Source organism: Ranitomeya variabilis, chromosome 6 (genome assembly GCF_051348905.1).
Source record: "Ranitomeya variabilis isolate aRanVar5 chromosome 6, aRanVar5.hap1, whole genome shotgun sequence".
Classification (NCBI taxonomy): domain Eukaryota; kingdom Metazoa; phylum Chordata; class Amphibia; order Anura; family Dendrobatidae; genus Ranitomeya; species Ranitomeya variabilis.
This window is the reverse complement of record NC_135237.1, coordinates 268,554,281-268,573,105: the sequence shown is the minus strand read 5'-3', so window position 1 is coordinate 268,573,105 and position 18,825 is coordinate 268,554,281. Positions and strand designations below refer to the sequence as shown.

Sequence of the window (18,825 nt, the reverse complement as noted above, 5' to 3'; positions counted from 1 at the left end):
ACCCTCACCAGAGCCCCCAGGCCGATCAGGATGAGCCAGATGAAAAGCATGAACCAAGTCAGCAGCATGGACATCAGAAGCAAAAACGCAAGAATTATCCTCCTGGCCATAACCCTTCCATTTGACAAGGTACTGAAGCCTCTGCCTCGAAAAACAAGAATCCAAAATCTTCTCAACCACATACTCCAACTCCCCATCAACCAAAACAGGGGCCAGAGGATCAACAGAGGGAACAATGGGCACCACATATTTCCGCAATAAAGAGCTATGGAAGACATTATGGATAGCAAAAGAGGCCGGAAGCGCCAATCGAAAAGACACCGGATTAATAATCTCAGAAATCCTATAAGGACCAATAAACCGAGGCTTAAACTTAGGGGAAGAGACCTTCATAGGAACATGACGGGAAGACAACCAAACCAAATCCCCAACCCGAAGCCGGGAACCAACACACCGACGACGGTTAGCAAAATGTTGAGCCTCCTCCTGAGACAACACCAAACTGTCCACCACATGAGCCCAAATCTGCTGCAACCTGTCAACCACAGAATCCACACCAGGACAGTCAGAAGGCTCAACCGGCCCAGAAGAAAAACGAGGATGAATACCAAAATTACAAAAAAAAGGCGAAACCAAAGTAGCCGAACTAGCCCGATTATTAAGGGCAAACTCGGCCAATGGCAAAAAGGCCACCCAATCATCCTGATCGGCAGACACAAAGCATCTCAAATAAGTCTCCAAAGTCTGATTAGTTCGCTCGGTCTGGCCATTTGTCTGAGGATGAAATGCAGAAGAAAAAGACAAATCAATTTCCATTCTAGCACAAAAGGCCCGCCAAAACCTAGAAACAAACTGGGAACCTCTGTCGGACACAATATTCTCCGGAATACCATGCAAACGAACCACATGCTGAAAAATCAACGGAACCAACTCTGAAGAGGAAGGCAATTTAGGCAAAGGCACCAAATGAAGCATCTTAGAAAACCGGTCACAAACAACCCAGATAACCGACATCCTCTGGGAAACCGGAAGATCAGAAATAAAATCCATAGAAATATGCGTCCAGGGCCTCTCAGGGACCGGCAATGGCAAAAGTAACCCACTAGCACGGGAACAACAAGGCTTGGCCCGCGCACAAGTCCCACAGGACTGCACAAAAGAACGCACATCACGTGACAACGAAGGCCACCAAAAGGACCTACCAACCAAATCTCTGGTACCAAAAATATCAGGATGACCAGCCAACACAGAACAGTGAACCTCAGAAATCACTCGACTAGTCCATCTGTCAGGAACAAACAATTTCCCCACAGGACAGCGGTCAGGTTTATCAGCCTGAAATTCCTGAAGAACCCGCCGTAAATCAGGGGAAATGGCAGAAAGGACCTCAGGAGAATCAGGCAAAAAACTCCTAGAAAGGGCATCAGCCTTAACATTCTTGAACCCGGAAGATACGAAACCACGAAATCAAAACGGGAAAAAAAAAAGGACCATCGAGCCTGTCTAGGACTCAGCCGTTTGGCAGACTCGAGGTAAATCAAATTCTTATGATCGGTCAGTACCACAATACGGTGCTTAGCTCCCTCAAGCCAATGTCGCCACTCCTCAAACGCCCACTTCATAGCCAACAACTCCCGATTGCCGACATCATAATTGCGTTCAGCAGGCGAAAACTTGCGGGAGAAGAAGGCACACAGTTTCATCAAAGAACCAACCGAATCCCTCAGAGACAAAACGGCCCCTGCCCCAATCTCAGAAGCATCAATCTCAACCTGAAACGGAAGAGAAACATCTGGTTGGCGCAACACCGGAGCAGAAATCGGCGTTTAAGCTTCTGAAAGGCAGAGACAGCCGCAGAGGACCAATTCGCCACATCAGCGCCTTTTTTCATCAAATCAGTCAAGGGTTTAACCACGCTGGAGAAGTTAGCAATGAAACGGCGATAAAAATTTGCAAAACCCAAAAATTTCTGAAGGCTCTTCACGGATGTGGGTTGAATCCAATCATGAATGGCCTGAACCTTAACCGGATCCATCTCCATAGATGAGAGAGAAAAAATAAAGCCCAAAAAGAAACCTTCTGCACCCCAAAGAGACACTTAGACCCCTTCACAAACAAGGCATTGTCACGAAGGATCTGAAATACCACCCTGACCTGTTCCACATGAGACTTCCAATCATCAAAAAAAATCAAAATATCGTCCAAATATACAATCAAGAATTTATCAATATAAGTCCGGAAGATATCATGCATGAAGGATTGAAAAACAGATGGAGCATTAGTGAGCCCGAATGGCATCACAAGGTATTCAAAATGGCCTTCGGGCGTATTAAACGCAGTTTTCCATTCATCACCCTGCTTAATACGAACAAGATTATATGCCCCCCGAAGGTCAATCTTCGTAAACCAACTAGCCCCCTTAATCCTAGCAAACAAATCGGAAAGCAAAGGTAAAGGGTATTGAAACTTGACTGTGATCTTATTCAAGAGGCGATAATCAATACAAGGTCTCAAGGAGCCATCCTTCTTAGCAACAAAGAAAAACCCTGCTCCCAACGCTGAAGAAGATGGCCGAATATGCCCTTTCTCCAAAGACTCCTTAACATAACTCCGCATGGCGGTATGTTCAGGCACAGACAGGTCGAAAAGTCGGCCCTTAGGAAACTTGCTGCCTGGAATCAAGTCAATCGCACAATCACAGTCCCTATGCGGTGGAAGGGAACTGGACTTGGGCTCATCAAATACATCCTGAAAATCAGACAAAAACTCTGGAATTTCAGAAGAGGAAGAAGAGGAGATTGACATCAAAGGAACATCATTATGAACCCCCTGACAACCCCAACTAGTCACAGACATAGATTTCCAATCCAACGCAGGATTATGTACCTGCAACCACGGGAAACCCAGCACGATAACATCATGCAAATTATGCAACACCAGAAATCGACAATCTTCCTGATGGGCTGGCGCCATGTGCATGGTCACCTGTATCCAAAACTGGGGCTTATTTTTAGCCAAAGGTGTAGCATCAATCCCCCTTAAAGGAATAGGGTTCTGCAAAGGCTGCAAGGGAAAACCACAACGCCTGGCAAACTCAAAATCCATTAAGTTCAAGGCGGCACCTGAATCCACAAACGCCATGACAGAAAATGATGACAATGAGCAGATCAAGGACACCGATAACAGAAATTTAGGTTGTACAGTACTGAAAGTAAATGAACTAACGATCTTTTTTGTCCGCTTAGGGCAGACTGAAATGACATGAGAAGCGTCGCCACAATGACTTTGCTCTAAGGACGACGCCACAGCGCGCACAGTTTGACGCTCCCGCAAACGCCGATCAATCTGAATGGCCAGAGACATAGAATCACTCAGACCGGAAGGTGTGGGAAACCCCACCATAACATCTTTAACGGATTCAGAAAGACCCTTTCTGAAAATTGCCGCCAAAGCATCATCATTCCATTTAGTCAACACAGACCATTTTCTAAATTTCTGACAATACAATTCTGCCGCCTCTTGACCCTGAGACAGGGCCAACAAGGTTTTCTCCACTTGATCCACAGAATTCAGTTCATCATATAATAATCCTAAAGCCTGAAAAAAGGAATCTACATTAAACAAGGCCGGATTCCCAGATTCCAGGGAAAATGCCCAATCTTGTGGATCGCCACGCAGCAGGGAGATGACAATTTTAACCTGCTGAATGGAATCACTGGAGGATCGCGGTCTCAGAGCAAAAAACAGTTTCCAATTGTTTTTAAAACCCAAAAATTTGGACCCATCACCAAAAAACAAATCAGGAGTAGGAATCTTCAGCTCTAAAGCAGGAGTCTGAACAATCTATATATATAATTGTCTAAGGGTTTTTCCGTCTGTCTGTCTGTCTGTCTGTCCTGGAAATCCCGCATCTCTGATTGGTCGAGGCCGCCAGGCCTCGACCAATCAGCTACGGGCACAGTATCGACGTAGATGTCATAATGGTTGCCATGGCGACGATGATGTCATAAAGGTTGCCTCGACCAACCCGCGACGGGCACAGTCTGCCGTGAATTCTGGAATCATCATTGTCCATATACTACGGGGAAATGCATATTCTAGAATACCCGATGTGTTAGAATCGGGCCACAATCTAGTATAATCATAAATACCCTGTACCCTAGCAGCAAGCTGGTCTACAAGAGAAGCTAATTCCTGAACATCCATGCTGGAACAAGACTCCTCAGCCACCCATAAATAAAGAGGGAAGAAAAGACAAAACAGACTACAGAAGAAAAAATGGCTCAACACCTTTCTTCCCTTCTTCTGAGATGCATTTAACTCATTATGGGCCAGTTGTACTGTTATGATCTGGTGACCTTGGAGCCGCATGAAACTTTCTCTGGAGTCGGTGGAACCTGTACTGACCACAAATCCTGAACTAACACCGCAACTAGAAGTAGCCGTGGGGTGTGCCTAACAAACCCTAGACACCTCGACACAGCCGGAGAACTAAATACCCCTATAGATGGAAATAGGAATGCTACCTTGCCTCAGAGCAGACCCCCAAAGGATAGGCAGCCCCCCACGAATAATGACTGTGAGTAGGAGAAGAATAGACACACGAAGGTAGAAAACAGGATTTAGCAAAAGAGGCCACTCTAGCTAAATAGGAAAGGATAGGACAGATTACTAGGCGGTCAGTATTAAAACCGTTCCAAAAATATCCACAGCAGATAATACAAAAAGTTCCACAATCTAACTAAAGACATGGAATGTATATCTGTCACTCCAGAGAATCCGACAAGACTGAGAAAATACTGACACAATTTAAGCTGGACAAGAAAACACAAAGAATAGCACTGAATTGTGAAGCACATAGCATGTGTGCCACAGGAAAAAAAAACCAGACACTTATCTTTGCTGATTTGGCAGAAAGGCAGGAGGAACCAAGCAGAGGTCCAACACCTCCCAACAACAATTGACAACTGGCAAAGACTAATGAATCCTGCATGCCTAAATACCCCAGTCAGAACTGCAATCAGCAGATACACCTGACCAGCACTGCAACTCAGGGGCAACTGCATTACCACCTACAACCACCAGAGGGAGCCCAAAAGCAGAATTCACAACAGGTAGTGCAGCTACTCATGCTGCCAGTCCGTGTAGACAGGAACCCCAATGCGGTTCCCAGGAACAGTTTCTTCGCAAAGAGTTCTCTTTGTTGTAAAACCAGTAGGGGGCACCTTTAAGAAGGTGCAAACTATTTACAAAACAGTTTGTGAACCATTCACCGTCCATGATTTGGCAGTCTTTTCAAAACAGGGGTGTACAAGGAGCAAAAAGGAAAATAAAAGCAAAAAAAAAAAGCAATAGGGATCCCGGGTAAACAAAGGGATCCCTTTAAGAATAACCCTGGTCGGGTATTAGCAGCAAAAAGGCAGGGAAACAAACAGTTAACTATTTACATACTCATGTGTTGTGAATTCCGTCCTTGGGCTCCCTCCTGTGGTTGTGAATGGTACTTTTGTGAGTTCGGCCCTTGGGCTCCCTCTGGTGGTTTCGAGTGGAACTGCTGCTCCTTGAGTTTAGCTGTAGCAGCTGCTTTCACTGATCGTCTCTCCTGGCCTTGCTATTTAACCTGGCTCTGGTCTTCAGTTCATGCCAGCTGTCAATGTTTCTGGTTTGGGATTCAGATCTCTCCTTGGATTTCTCTGATGGCCTGTCCATTTCAGCAAAAGATAAGTTTTTGCTAGTTCTTTGTTGTCCATTTGCTTTGGCCTCTATTGCTCAGCTCATGTTATGTTTCCTTTTGTCCAGCTTGTCATTATGATATATTCAGGCTAGCTGGAAGCTCTGGGGAAGCAGATTTGCCCTCCACACCGTGAGTCGGTGTGGAGATCATTTTTGTAAACTCTGCGTGGATTTTTAGTTTTTAATACTGACCGCACAGTATCCTTTCCTATTCTGTCTATTTAGATTAGTATTGGCCTCCTTTGCTAAAATCTGTTTTCATTTCTGTGTATGTTATTTCCCTCTCCACTCACAGTCAATATTTGTGTGGGGGCTATCTTTACTTTTGGGAATTTCTCTGAGGCAAGATAGCTTTCTGTTTCCATCTTTAGGGGTAGTTAGTTCTCAGGCTGTGACGAGGTGTCTAGGGAGAGACAGGAACACTCCACGGCTATTTCTAGTGTTGGTGTTAGGATTAGGAACTGCGGTCAGTAAAGATAGCACCTCCTCAGAGCTTGTCCCATGTTGCTCTTTAACCACCAGGTCATATCAGTGTTGCTCCTTAACCACCAGGTCATAACAGTACAGCTGGCCCGCAATGTGTTGAATGCATCTCAAAAGAGGGAAAAAAAAGTTCTGAGCCATTTTTTTTTCTTTTCCTTTGCAGCCTGTTTTGTCTTTTTTTTCCCCTTAATCTCTGGGTGGTTCAGGATTCCGGTGCTGACATGGAGGTTCAGGGTCTGTCCTCGCGTGTGGATCAACTCGCTGCAAGGGTACAGAGTATCCAAGATTATGTTGTTCACACTCTGGTTTTAGAGCCTAGAATTCCTATTCCTGATTTGTTTTCTGGGGATAGATCTAAATTTTTGAACTTTAAAAATAACTGCTGATTGTTTTTTGCTCTGAGACCCCGTTCCTCTGGTGACCCCATTCAGCAGGTGAAGATTGTCATTTCTCAGCTGCGTGGAGACCCGCAGGACTGGGCATTCTCCCTTGAGAAATCCTGCATTGCTCAATATAGACGCATTTTTTCAAGCGCTCAGATTGCTGTATGACGAACCTAATTTTGTGGATCAGGCAGAAAAAACCTTGCTGGCTCTGTGTCAGGGTCAGGAAGCGGCAGAAGTATACTGCCAGAAATTTAGAAAGTGGTCTGTGCTCACAAAATGGAATGAGTATGCCCTGGCAGCAATTTTCAGAAAGGGTCTTTCTGAAGCCCTTAAAGATGTTATGGTGGGGTTCCCCACGCCTGCTGGTTTGAACGAATCAATGTCTTTGGCCATTTAGATTGATCGGCGCCTGCGCGAGCGCAAGGTGGTGCACCATATGGCGGTGTCCTCTGGGCAGAGTCCTGAGCCTATGCAATGTGATAGGATTTTGACTAGAGCGGAACGGCAGGAATTCAGATGTCAGAATGGGCAGTGTTTTTACTGTGGTGACTCTACTTATGCTTTTTCTGATTGTCCTAAGCGTACTAAGAGGGTTGCTAGGTCTGTTACCATTAGTACTATACAGCCTAAATTTCTCTTGTCTGTTACCCTGATTTGCTCATTGTCGTCCTTTTCTGTTATGGCATTGTGGATTCAGGCGCTGCCCTGAACTTAATGGACTTGGAATTTGCCAAACGCTGTGGTTTTTCCTTGGAGCCTTTGCGGAGCCCTATTCCCTTGAGGGGGATTGATGCTACGCCATTGGCCAAGAATAAACCTCAGTACTGGACACAGTTGACCATGTACATGGCTCCAGCACATCAGGAAAATATTCATTTTTTGGTGTTGCATAATTTGCACGATGTTGTTGTGCTGGGTTTTCCATGGTTCCAGGTACATAATCCAGTGCTGGATTGGAAATCTATGTCTGTGACTAGTTGGGGTTGTCAAGGGATACATAGTGATGTTCCTTTGATGTCAATTTCTTCTTCCCCCTCTTCTGAAGTTCCTGAGTTTTTGTCAGATTTCCAGGATATATTTGATGAGCCCAAGTCCAGTTCTGTTATGATCTCAGTGGCTTAGGATCACAAATCTAACCAGCTAAGTCAGAGATAATAGGACAAGCTCTGGGGATGTGGTAACTGGACTGACCGCAAACCTGATTCTAACCAAACACACTAAAGGTAGCCGTGGAACGTTTCCTGAAATCCTAGACGTCTCTTCACGGCCTGAGAAACTGACTACCCCTAAAGAGAAAGTAAAGACCTCACTTGCCTCAGAGAAATACCCCAAAGATATAGAAGCCCCCCACAAATAATAACGGTGAGTTAAGAGGAAAAGACAAACGCAGAGATGAAACAGGTTAAGCAAATGAGGCCCGCTAACGCTAGATAGCAGAAAATAGCAAGGGATCTGTGCGGTCAGTAAAAAACCCTATGCAAAAATATCCACGCAGAGAATGCGAGAACCCCCACACCAACTAACGATGTGGGGGGAGCAACTCAGCACCCCAGAGCACCAGCAAGCAGGGAAATCACATATTAGCAAGCTGGACCAAACACATCATATACTAGGACACATCTTGAACACAGATGAGCAAAAATAAGCAAACAAAACTTAGCTTCTCTTGGAGAGACTGATAATGGATGTAGACAGGAGCAAACAGAATAGCACTGAATACAACGACAGCAGGCAACCACTGAGAGTCCAGGTGAACTAAATAGGAACCAGCTAACAAATAACGAGACAGCTGATCCAACCTCAGACCTGCAGAATGACAAAAGAGCCACCAGAGGGAGCCCAAAGACAACACTCACACAGTACCACTTGTGACCACAAGAGGGAGCCCAAAAACAGAGTTCACAACACAGTTCCCTTCCTCCTCATGGGACTGCGATTGTGCTATTAACTTGATTCCTGGCTGTAAGTTCCCTAAGGGTCGACTTTTCAATCTGTCTGTGCCAGAGCATGCCACTATGCGGAGTTATGTAAAGGAGTCTTTGGAGAAGGGGCATATTCGCCCGTCTTCGTCACTGTTGGGAGCGGGGTTCTTTTTTGTTGCCAAGAAGGATGGCTCCTTGAGGCCCTGTATAGATTATCGCCTTCTCAATAAGATCACAGTCAAATTCCAGTACCCTTTACCTTTGCTTTCTGATTTGTTTGCTCGGATTAAGGGGGCTAGTTGGTTTACCAAGATTGACCTTCGAGGGGCGTATAATCTTGTTCGTATTAAACAGTGTGGTGAATGGAAAACAGCATTTAATACGCCCGAAGGCCATTTTGAATACCTTGTGATGCCATTCGGGCTCTCTAATGCTCCATCTGTGTTTCAGTCCTTTATGCATGATATCTTCCGGAATTATCTGGATAAATTTATGATTGTATATTTGGATGATATTTTGGTTTTTTCCGATGATTGGGAGTCTCATGTGAAGCAGGTCAGGATGGTATTTCAGATCCTTCGTGCTAATGCGTTGTTTGTGAAGGGGTCTAAGTGCCTCTTTGGAGTTCAGAAGGTTTCGTTTTTGGGTTTCATTTTTTCTCCCTCGGCTATTGAGATGGACCCTGTTAAGGTCCAGGCCATTCATGATTGGACTCAACCCACATCTGTGAAGAGCCTTCAGAAATTTTTGGGCTTTGCTAATTTTTATCGCCGCTTCATTGCTAATTTTTCCAGTGTGGTTAAGCCTCTGACCGATTTGACGAAGAAAGTCGCTGATGTGATGAATTGGTCCTCTGCGGCTGTTGAGGCCTTTCAGGAGCTTAAACGTCGTTTTACTTCTGCCCCTGTGTTGCGTCAGCCAGATGTTTCTCTCCCTTTTCAGGTTGAGGTTGACGCTTCTGAGATTGGGGCAGGGGCCGTTTTGTCTCAGAGAAGTTCTGATGGCTCTTTGATGAAACCGTGTGCTTTCTTCTCCAGAAAGTTTTCGCCTGCTGAGCGTAATTATGATGTCGGCAATCGGGAGTTGTTGGCTATGAAGTGGGCATTTGAGGAGTGGCGACATTGGCTTGAGGGAGCCAAGCATCGCGTTGTGGTCTTGACCGATCATAAGAATCTGATTTACCTTGAGTCTGCCAAGCGGTTGAGTCCTAGACAGGCTCGATGGTCTCTGTTTTTCTCCCGTTTTGATTTTGTGGTCTCATATCTTCCGGGATCTAAGAATGTGAAGGCTGATGCCCTTTCTAGGAGTTTTTTGCCTGATTCTCCGGGAGTCCTTGAGCCTACTGGTGTTCTCAAGGAGGGGGTGATTCTTTCTGCCATCTCTCCAGATTTACGGCGGGTGCTTCGGGAGTTTCAGGCTGATAAACCTGACCGCTGTCCAGTGGGGAAACTGTTTGTTCCTGATAGATGGACTAGTAAGGTAATTTCTGAGGTTCATTGTACAGTATTGGCTGGTCATCCTGGGATTTTTGGTACCAGAGAGTTGATTGCTAGGTCCTTTTGGTGGCCTTCCTTGTCGCGGGATGTGCGTTCTTTTGTGCAGTCCTGTGGGACTTGTGCCCGGGCCAAGCCTTGCTGTGCTAGTGGGTTGCTTTTGCCTTTGCCGGTCCCTGAGAGGCCCTGGACGCATATTTCCATGGATTTTATTTCTTATCTTCCTGTTTCCCAGAAGATGTCTGTCATCTGGGTGGTTTGTGACCGGTTTTCTAAGATGGTCCATTTGGTACCTTTGCCTAAGTTGCCTTCCTCCTCTGATTTGGTTCCATTATTTTTTCAGCATGTGGTTCGTTTGCATGGCATTCCGGAGAATATTGTGTCTGACAGAGGTTCCCAGTTTGTTTCTAGGTTTTGGCGGTCCTTTTGTGCTAGAATGGGCATTGATTTGTCTTTTTCTTCAGCATTTCATCCTCAGACAAATGGCCAAACGGAGCGAACCAATCAGACCTTGGAAACCTATTTGAGATGCTTTGTGTCTGCTGATCAGGATGATTGGGTGACCTTCTTGCCGTTGGCCGAGTTTGACCTTAATAATCGGTTCGGCTACCTTGGTTTCGCCTTTCTTTTGTAACTTTGGTTTTCATCCCCGTTTTTCTTCAGGGCAGGTTGAGCCTTCTGACTATCCTGGTGTGGATTCTGTGGTGGACAGGTTACAGCAGATTTGGACTCATGTGGTGGACAATTTAACGTTGTCTCAGGAAAAGGCTCAACATTTTGCTAACCGTCGTCGGTGTGTTGGTCCCCGGCTTCGTGTTGGGGATTTGGTCTGGTTGTCTTCTCGTCATCTTCCTATGAAGGTTTCTTCCCCTAAGTTCAAGCCTCGCTTTATTGGTCCTTATAAGATTTCTGAAATTATCAATCCGGTGTCTTTTCGTTTGGCCCTTCCAGCTTCATTTTCAATTCATAACGTTTTTCATAGATCTTTGTTGCGGAGATATGTGGTGCCCATGGTTCCCTCCGTTGATCCTCCTGCTCCGGTGTTGGTTGAGGGGGAGTTGGAATATGTGGTGGAAAAGATTTTGGATTCTCGTTTTTCGAGGCGGAAGCTTCAGTATCTGGTCAAGTGGAAGGGTTATGGCCAGGAGGATAATTATTGGGTTGTTGCCTCCGATGTCCATGCTGCCGATTTGGTTCGTGCTTTTCACTTGGCTCGTCCTGATCGGCCTAGGGGCTCTGGTGAGGGTTCGGTGACCCCTCCTCAAGGGGGGGTACTGTTGTGAATTCCGTCCTTGGGCTCCCTCCTGTGGTTGTGAATGGTACTTTTGTGAGTTCTGCCCTTGGGATCCCTCTGGTGGTTTCGAGTGGAACTGCTGCTCCTTGAGTTTAGCTGTAGCAGCTGCTTTCACTGATCGTCTCTCCTGGCCTTGCTATTTAACCTGGCTCTGGTCTTCAGTTCATGCCAGCTGTCAATGTTTCTGGTTTGGGATTCAGATCTCTCCTTGGATTTCTCTGATGGCCTGTCCATTTCAGCAAAAGATAAGTTTTTGCTAGTTCTTTGTTGTCCATTTGCTTTGGCCTTTATTGCTCAGCTCATGTTATGTTTCCTTTTGTCCAGCTTGTCATTATGATATATTCAGGCTAGCTGGAAGCTCTGGGGAAGCAGATTTGCCCTCCACACCGTGAGTCGGTGTGGAGATCATTTTTGTAAACTCTGCGTGGATTTTTAGTTTTTAATACTGACCGCACAGTATCCTTTCCTATTCTGTCTATTTAGATTAGTATTGGCCTCCTTTGCTAAAATCTGTTTTCATTTCTGTGTATGTTATTTCCCTCTCCACTCACAGTCAATATTTGTGGGGGGCTATCTTTACTTTTGGGAATTTCTCTGAGGCAAGATAGCTTTCTGTTTCCATCTTTAGGGGTAGTTAGTTCTCAGGCTGTGACAAGGTGTCTAGGGAGAGACAGGAACACTCCACGGCTATTTCTAGTGTTGGTGTTAGGATTAGGAACTGCGGTCAGTAAAGATACCACCTCCTCAGAGCTTGTCCCATGTTGCTCTTTAACCACCAGGTCATATCAGTGTTGCTCCTTAACCACCAGGTCATAACACTCATGGTTCCGAGGTTTAATTGGACGGCTTCCAGGGCTGCACCTGGCACTTAACCCTTCTTGGCCTGGGAAAAGTGAGGTCCAAGGTTACACCCAGTGCTGGACAAACGCCGTTAATCCGTCTTCCATGTACGGTTAAATCATGCGCAGTGATGGAGGCCTGCGCAGCTTGAGTATGAGCATTTGCTGCAGCAGTGGTAGCGGCTGCTGCAAGATCAGTCACTGGAATGGAGTCAGCAGTTGTGGCACTAGCAGTCACTGGCGTGGTGTCGGTCGTCAGGGCAGGGTCATCCTTCATACCTGCTTCAGATGCGGTCCCTCCGGTGCCGGTCTGCTCTGTCTCCGCTGGGGTCTGGAATGCTGGCTGCAGGGCCTCGTGCTGTGACGTTGTCATCTCTGCTTGCAGCATCTCGCTTTCCGGCAAGGCCTTGCTTTCCAGCTTCGGAGCGCTGGAACTTCTTTCTTGCTCCGGACCAGACGAGGCTGCCGACAGGCGTCTGGTGAGGCTCCCGATGAAGGTCTTCTTCCACCCGGCCTCAGTGTTCAGCTGCGTCCGCAGGAGTGGGTCGCTGAGCTCCTCCACGCCGGCCTGCAGGAAATCAGCATCAGCGGTGGAAGCCTGGTTACGGTGCCCCTCCGGGTAGCTGGGGGAGTCCTCTGCTCCGACCCCACACTCCGGCTCTGGGTGGCTGGCGATGGCGTCCTCCACGGGGCTGACTTCTTCCTTGTCCTTTTCCCGCTCTCTCCTTCGTGGGCGGTTTCGCTTTCTTTGTCTCTGACCACCATTGACGATCAGGAGGCGGATCTCTGCTGCTGACGGACACGTCCTCAAGGGGCCGAAATATTTAGACTGGGCGGCCATTGTCTTTCGCGCTCTTCAGCTTGTTCATGCCCACTTCCATGCCCTTCTTCTTCTCCTGCGCTCCTCGTGGCGCTGTAATGGCGGCGGTTTTGGCGGGAATCGGCAATGCACAGTCTTTGCAATAAGTCACAGTTCAAGCACAATTAATCACAGTTCCAAGGCACACATGACCTGATTCTTCAGGCTTAGGTAGATCCTGTTCGTGACGCCAAGTTGGAGCGCCCCCACTGCCGCAGGGCCGAGGGGTACCCGGTACCGGGCCTCTCCATCTCGGTTCTGGGAGTGTCACGGTGGCTAGACCCGGTCCGTGACCCTGCTGAGGGGTGTCCAGTGAAAGTTGAGAATGTTGTGGTGTGGTGCAGGTCGCGATGAATAAAGAGGACACAGGGTTGCAGTCTCTTTACCTCTTTACTGAAGGCTTCAGGATCCTCAATCCGGAATACGGTTAACAGGGCTGTCTGAGACCGGCCGGTCCGATGGCACCTCCAGAGTTCCCTTTGCAGGTGGAAATCTGTGCCTACCTTCTAGCGCTTGTGTGTTGTAGTCCTTCCCTGCTTAGCACCATGGGATAGTCCTCACAACTGTTGTGTCTGTTTCTGAAGTTCCCTCACAACTGATTCTGATGTTCTTCTCCGTCCCCCAGATGATATGGCTAGGACGCACCCGTATAACGGGTAGGCCTGGAGGTCTTCCGGGACCCTAGAGTCGCCCCTCTCCAACTGTTGCCCCCTATGTCTGCTTAGGTGATTTAGGTGAGACAGCCCACCTATAACTGACTGTCCTGCCGTAGGTTTGAAGTAAGGCTTGGAGCTCAATACTTCCTCGGCGTTTCCGGCCACCGGCTACGCGCCTCAGTAGGATGTTGCCTCGGTCTTGCAGCACGACTCCTACTGGTGTTATCTCCTTGTTGCGTTGATCTCGTTTCTCACTCTTCACAATAAACCTCGCTTCTTGTCCTTTCTTGGGGTACCGCCGCAACGAAGTGCAGGCGCGGTCCCGTAACATTCTTTCTGTTCGCTAGGCCTCTCTCAGGATCCCACCCCTGACAGGGACCCCCCTGAATCTTCCCCTGCAACACCCTCTGCCACAGGATGTTGCCTGGTTCCAACCCAGTCAGCTTCTCACTAACTTCCTATCTAACCCCCAGTTTTACCAGATTGTGAGGAGTGGCCTAATACATAGCACCCTTAGCTCCCCCTGGAGGCCAGACTGTGAAGTGTATTGGTGTCTGTGATACCTGGTCAGGTGAACTCCTTCAGTGCCATCAGACGTACCATCACTCCCCTTAGCGGCGGAGCGATGTTACTGCAACGACCAGGTCTCTGGGGCGCTGCACTTCCATCCCTCTCTGCACTTCGGTGCTTGCTAGGTGTGCCACTGTGCCAGGTTGGATCAGTGACCTCATCATCGACCACATCGGCTTCCAATTCCTCAATCTCTCCACCCCTTTGATAAAGCGAGCATGCGAAAGACGCGACAGTGGTCGCGGGAAGGCTGTTCAAGGTCCGGACTGATGATGGGTAAGCAGTCATTCTACTTGAGCACTATATGTTTCAGCAATACATAGGTATACAACATAACCTCACTTAGTGATTTTTTTTAGCATCTTTTCGAACACCTCAGTGTGACCATTTACTTTCTATGCTTGCCCAATTCTAATGTTGGACCCACAGTCTTCCCTTAGCATATCTGCATGTCTCCTCCATCCCTCCTACTTATTATTGTATTATAGAATAGAATAATAATAATCTTTTTGACAATCACATCAAGGAATTTGTCAAGTTGCATTTCATATAACTTCAATTGCTCCTCAGAACACTTGGTACGTAACTCAGACAACGATTGGTCAATATCCTTGTCAAGACCGTCAATAGTCCTGGTATTAAAACCAACTAAAAGTTTCATAAAGGTTTCAGAACATGACCCACAGGCCTCCTCCCATCCAGTAATAAACTCTTGGTCCTCTATGGGAAAGGTTGGCATTACACGGACCCTAAGGCCTCTAGGGATCATATTTCTTGTGAGGTATTTTTCCAGGAACATCCTGTTCCACCAAAGCCTTGTGCGTTTTATTAACATATTTTTCATGGACTCAAATAGTGCATCACTACTGTGATCACTGGCCGGCATGCCACTTGTCCCATCATGTCCAAAGACTTGTTCAACTTGTCCAAGCCAGGATTTCTCTCTGGCTTTATAGTCCATACTACCAAAGAAAATACCTGTGCAAAACACAGAAAAGTTACAGAATAGAATAATAATGATATTTCTCAACAACATAGCTATTGCTAACCAGGTATCACTGACCAATGTTGTTCTAATAGCGGACTTATTGTAACCCAGTCGTTACTATGTCATACAACGGGGGTGTGGATACAGATTTAGCCCAGCATGGCAATAATATGGTGAACCGGTCTCTTGTGGAGAGAGCCATATAATATATTTATGAGCAGTACCCTGTTATATAGGCCATATAGATACATTTGTCCTTTTAGTGTTTCTGTATAGATCCCTCATACTAACAACAGAGACTTATATGGGATTATCCTTTTGGTCTGCATGTTTTATGTTTTGCACGGCAGTATCTTTTTCGTGGCCTGCATTAACTTTCACTGTGTCTCATTATTGTCCTGTATTGACAATGTTAGATTGTGTCTTTTGTACTAAAATAAAGATTTGTTGTTTATAATATTCTGTTTGGTCGTTTTGTGGTTTCCACACCCCCGTTATTATTGTATTATGCCTGATTTGATTTTGTTTGCATATTTAAAGTTTATTTTTGTATGTTACAACTCAGTGGTTTGTTTGCTATTCCATTTTTCTTGAGTTGTTTATGATCTTGTCGGGAGTACTCCACCTTGGTAATATTGTGACTATTATATTGGGAGAGCTCAACCTTAATATGCTCTCACTCAACACTTATATACCGTATAACTAGTGTTTATGTTTTTTGTATATGTATATATATATATCAAATGGTATCATTGAAAAAAAAAAAATTCCTACAAAAGTTAATCCTCATAGAGGTACAGTGATGGAAAAATTAAGGTTCTTCTAGTGTGCCATTGCAAAAACAAAAAATATTCTTGAAGCGCAGTTTTTTTGGTACTTAAATAGTTACTATTGTCAGGAAATATATATTTCACTTAATTTAATTATAGATTGGGGCTCTGTCATTGAATGTGTGTCTTGGAATGATTAAACAAATGCCCTTTGTTGTAATTAAACCTTTTTCTTCATTGTGCACTGCTCTGAAGAAAGCCAGGAAAGAAAACAACTGTTCATTGTAGTTTCTATTACCTGGTCCAGGAACAGGTTCTGTGCATCTCCATCTCTCTCCATACATATGAATGGAAAATGCCCATTTTAAAAATTGCATAATATGAAAAAACATTTAACATTGTTTAATAACAAGAACTGTCTTACTTTGTCTCCTAGTGTAACAGTTATGCTTTGTTATAGGTCTGGCAGTGTGGTGGGACACTTGAAGTCCATCCATGTTCCCATGTAGGACATGTCTATCCTCGATTACCTCCATACTCTCGTAGTAAAGCAGTGGCAAACTGTGTGCGAGTGGCAGAAGTTTGGATGGATGAATTTAAAGATCTTTATTACCACCGAAATCCACAGGCCCTCATGGTAAAATTCCATATATTATGGAGAAGATATCTAATTTCTGTGAAGTGCAAGATAGTATGAATTTTGACATATACACTTGTGCTCAAAAGTTTACATACCCCGGCAGAATTTTTGCTTTCTTTCCCTTTTTTAGAGAATATGAATGATAACACCAAACATTTTTTCTTTCCACTCATGGTTAGTGGATGGGTGAAGCCATTTATTGTCAAACTACTGTGTTTTCTCTTTTTAACCCCTTTGCCCTGAAGCCTGTTTTCACCTTCCTGACCAGGTCAATTTTTACAATTCTGACGACTGTCATTTATGAGGTCACAACTCTGGAACGCTTCAACGGATCCTGGTGATTCTGAGATTATTTCTCGAGACATGTACTTTATGACAGTGGTAAAATTTATTTAATATGACTTGCATTTATATGTGGAAAAAAATAGAAATTTGGAGAAAATTTTGAAAATTTTGCAATTTTCAAACTTTTATTTTTATGCCCTTAAATCAGAGAGTCATATTGCACAAAAAAGTTAATACATAACATTTCCCACATGTCTACTTAACATCAGCACAATTTTGGAAACATAATTTTTTTTTATTAGGAAGTTATAAGGGTTAAAAATTGACCTGCGATTTCTCATTTTTACAACAAGATTTGCAAAACCATTTTTTTAGAGACCTCACAATTGAAGTGACTTTGAGGAGCCTATATGACAGAAAATACTCAAAATTGACACCATTCTAGAAACTGTACCCCTCAAGCTACTCAAAACCACATTCAAGAAGTTTATTAACCCTTCAGACGTTTCACAGGAATTTTTTTAATGTGGAAGAAAAAAAAATTAACATTTACTTATCTTTCACAAAATTTTTTATTTAGACCAAATTTTTTTTTACTTTCACGAGGGAACAATGGACAATACATTTTATTTTGCAATTTATCCTGAGCATGCTGATACCCCATATGTGGGAGAAATATACTGTTTGGGCACAAGGCAGGGCTAGGAAGGGAAGGAGCGCCATTTCACTTTTTGATTGTAAAATTTGTTGGAAAAATTAGCGGATGACATGTCATATTTGGAAAGCCCCTAATGTGCCTAAACAAGGGAAACCCCCAACAAGTCACACCATTTTGGAAACTAGACCCCTAGAGAACTTATCTAGATGTATATTGAGCAACTTTAACCCACAGGTGCTTCACAGAAGTTTATAACGTTAAGCCGTGAAAATAAAAAACTCAAATTATTCCCAGAAAAGTCTTTTTTAGTTCCAAATTTACATTTTCATAAGGATAACAAGAGAAATTGCTCCATTCAATTTGTTGTGCCATTTCTCCTGAGTGTGCAGATACCCCATATGTGGAGCAAAACAACTGGATGCACAATAGGGCTTGGAAGGAAAGGAGCGCCATTTGACTTTTTGAATGTAAAATTAGCTGGAATAATTAGCGGACAGCATGTCGCGTTTGAAGAGCCCCTGATGTGCCAAAACAGTGGAAACCCCCCACAAGTGACACCATTTTGGAAACTAGACCCCTTAGAGAACTTATCTAGATGTGTATTGAGCACCTTGAAACCACAGGTGCGTCACAGAAGTTTATAACGTTAAGCCATGAAAATAAAAAAAATCACATTTTTCCCACAAAAATCTTGTTTATCTACAACTTTTGTATTTTCTCAATGGCAAAAGGAGAAAATGGACCCCATAGTTTGTTGGGTAATTTCTCCTGAGTTCACCGATACCCCATAAGTGGGCAAAAACTACTTCTGAGGCACAGTGCAACGTTCAGAAGGGTAGTAGAACCATATTACAGTGCAGATTTTGCTGCACTTGTTTGAGGGTGCCATGTTACATTGGCAGAGCCCCTGAGGTGCCTGAACAGCAGAAGCCCCCATAAGTGACCCCATTTTACCAATTAAACCTCTCAATGAATTCATCTAGTGCAGTGATTACATTGACTCTACCGATGTGTCAGAGACTTTTATACCATTGGGTAGTGAAGAAAAAATAATTTACATTTTTACTACCAAGATTGTGTTTTAGTCCCAAGTTTTACATTTTCACACTGGGAAATGGATAAAAATGGCACCAGAATTTGTCCCACAATTTCTGCTGAATGTAGAAATACCTCATATGTGACTGTTCAGTACTGCTTTGCCATACGGAGAGACTCAGGAGGGACGGAGCGCTATTTGCCTCCTGGAGCC

The 18,825-nt window shown here is 44.9% G+C and overlaps 1 long non-coding RNA gene and 1 pseudogene across 1 annotated transcript in view; one reads left to right on the top strand and one right to left on the bottom strand.

Moving 5' to 3' along the window:
* Window positions 1–18,825, bottom strand: part of LOC143782298 (uncharacterized) — a 906,302-nt gene that overhangs the window by 203,555 nt on the left and 683,922 nt on the right. The gene's annotated exons all lie outside the window — the stretch shown is intronic.
* The window catches only part of LOC143782103 (polypeptide N-acetylgalactosaminyltransferase 12-like), a 268,248-nt pseudogene that overhangs the window by 83,534 nt on the left and 165,889 nt on the right, over window positions 1–18,825 (top strand).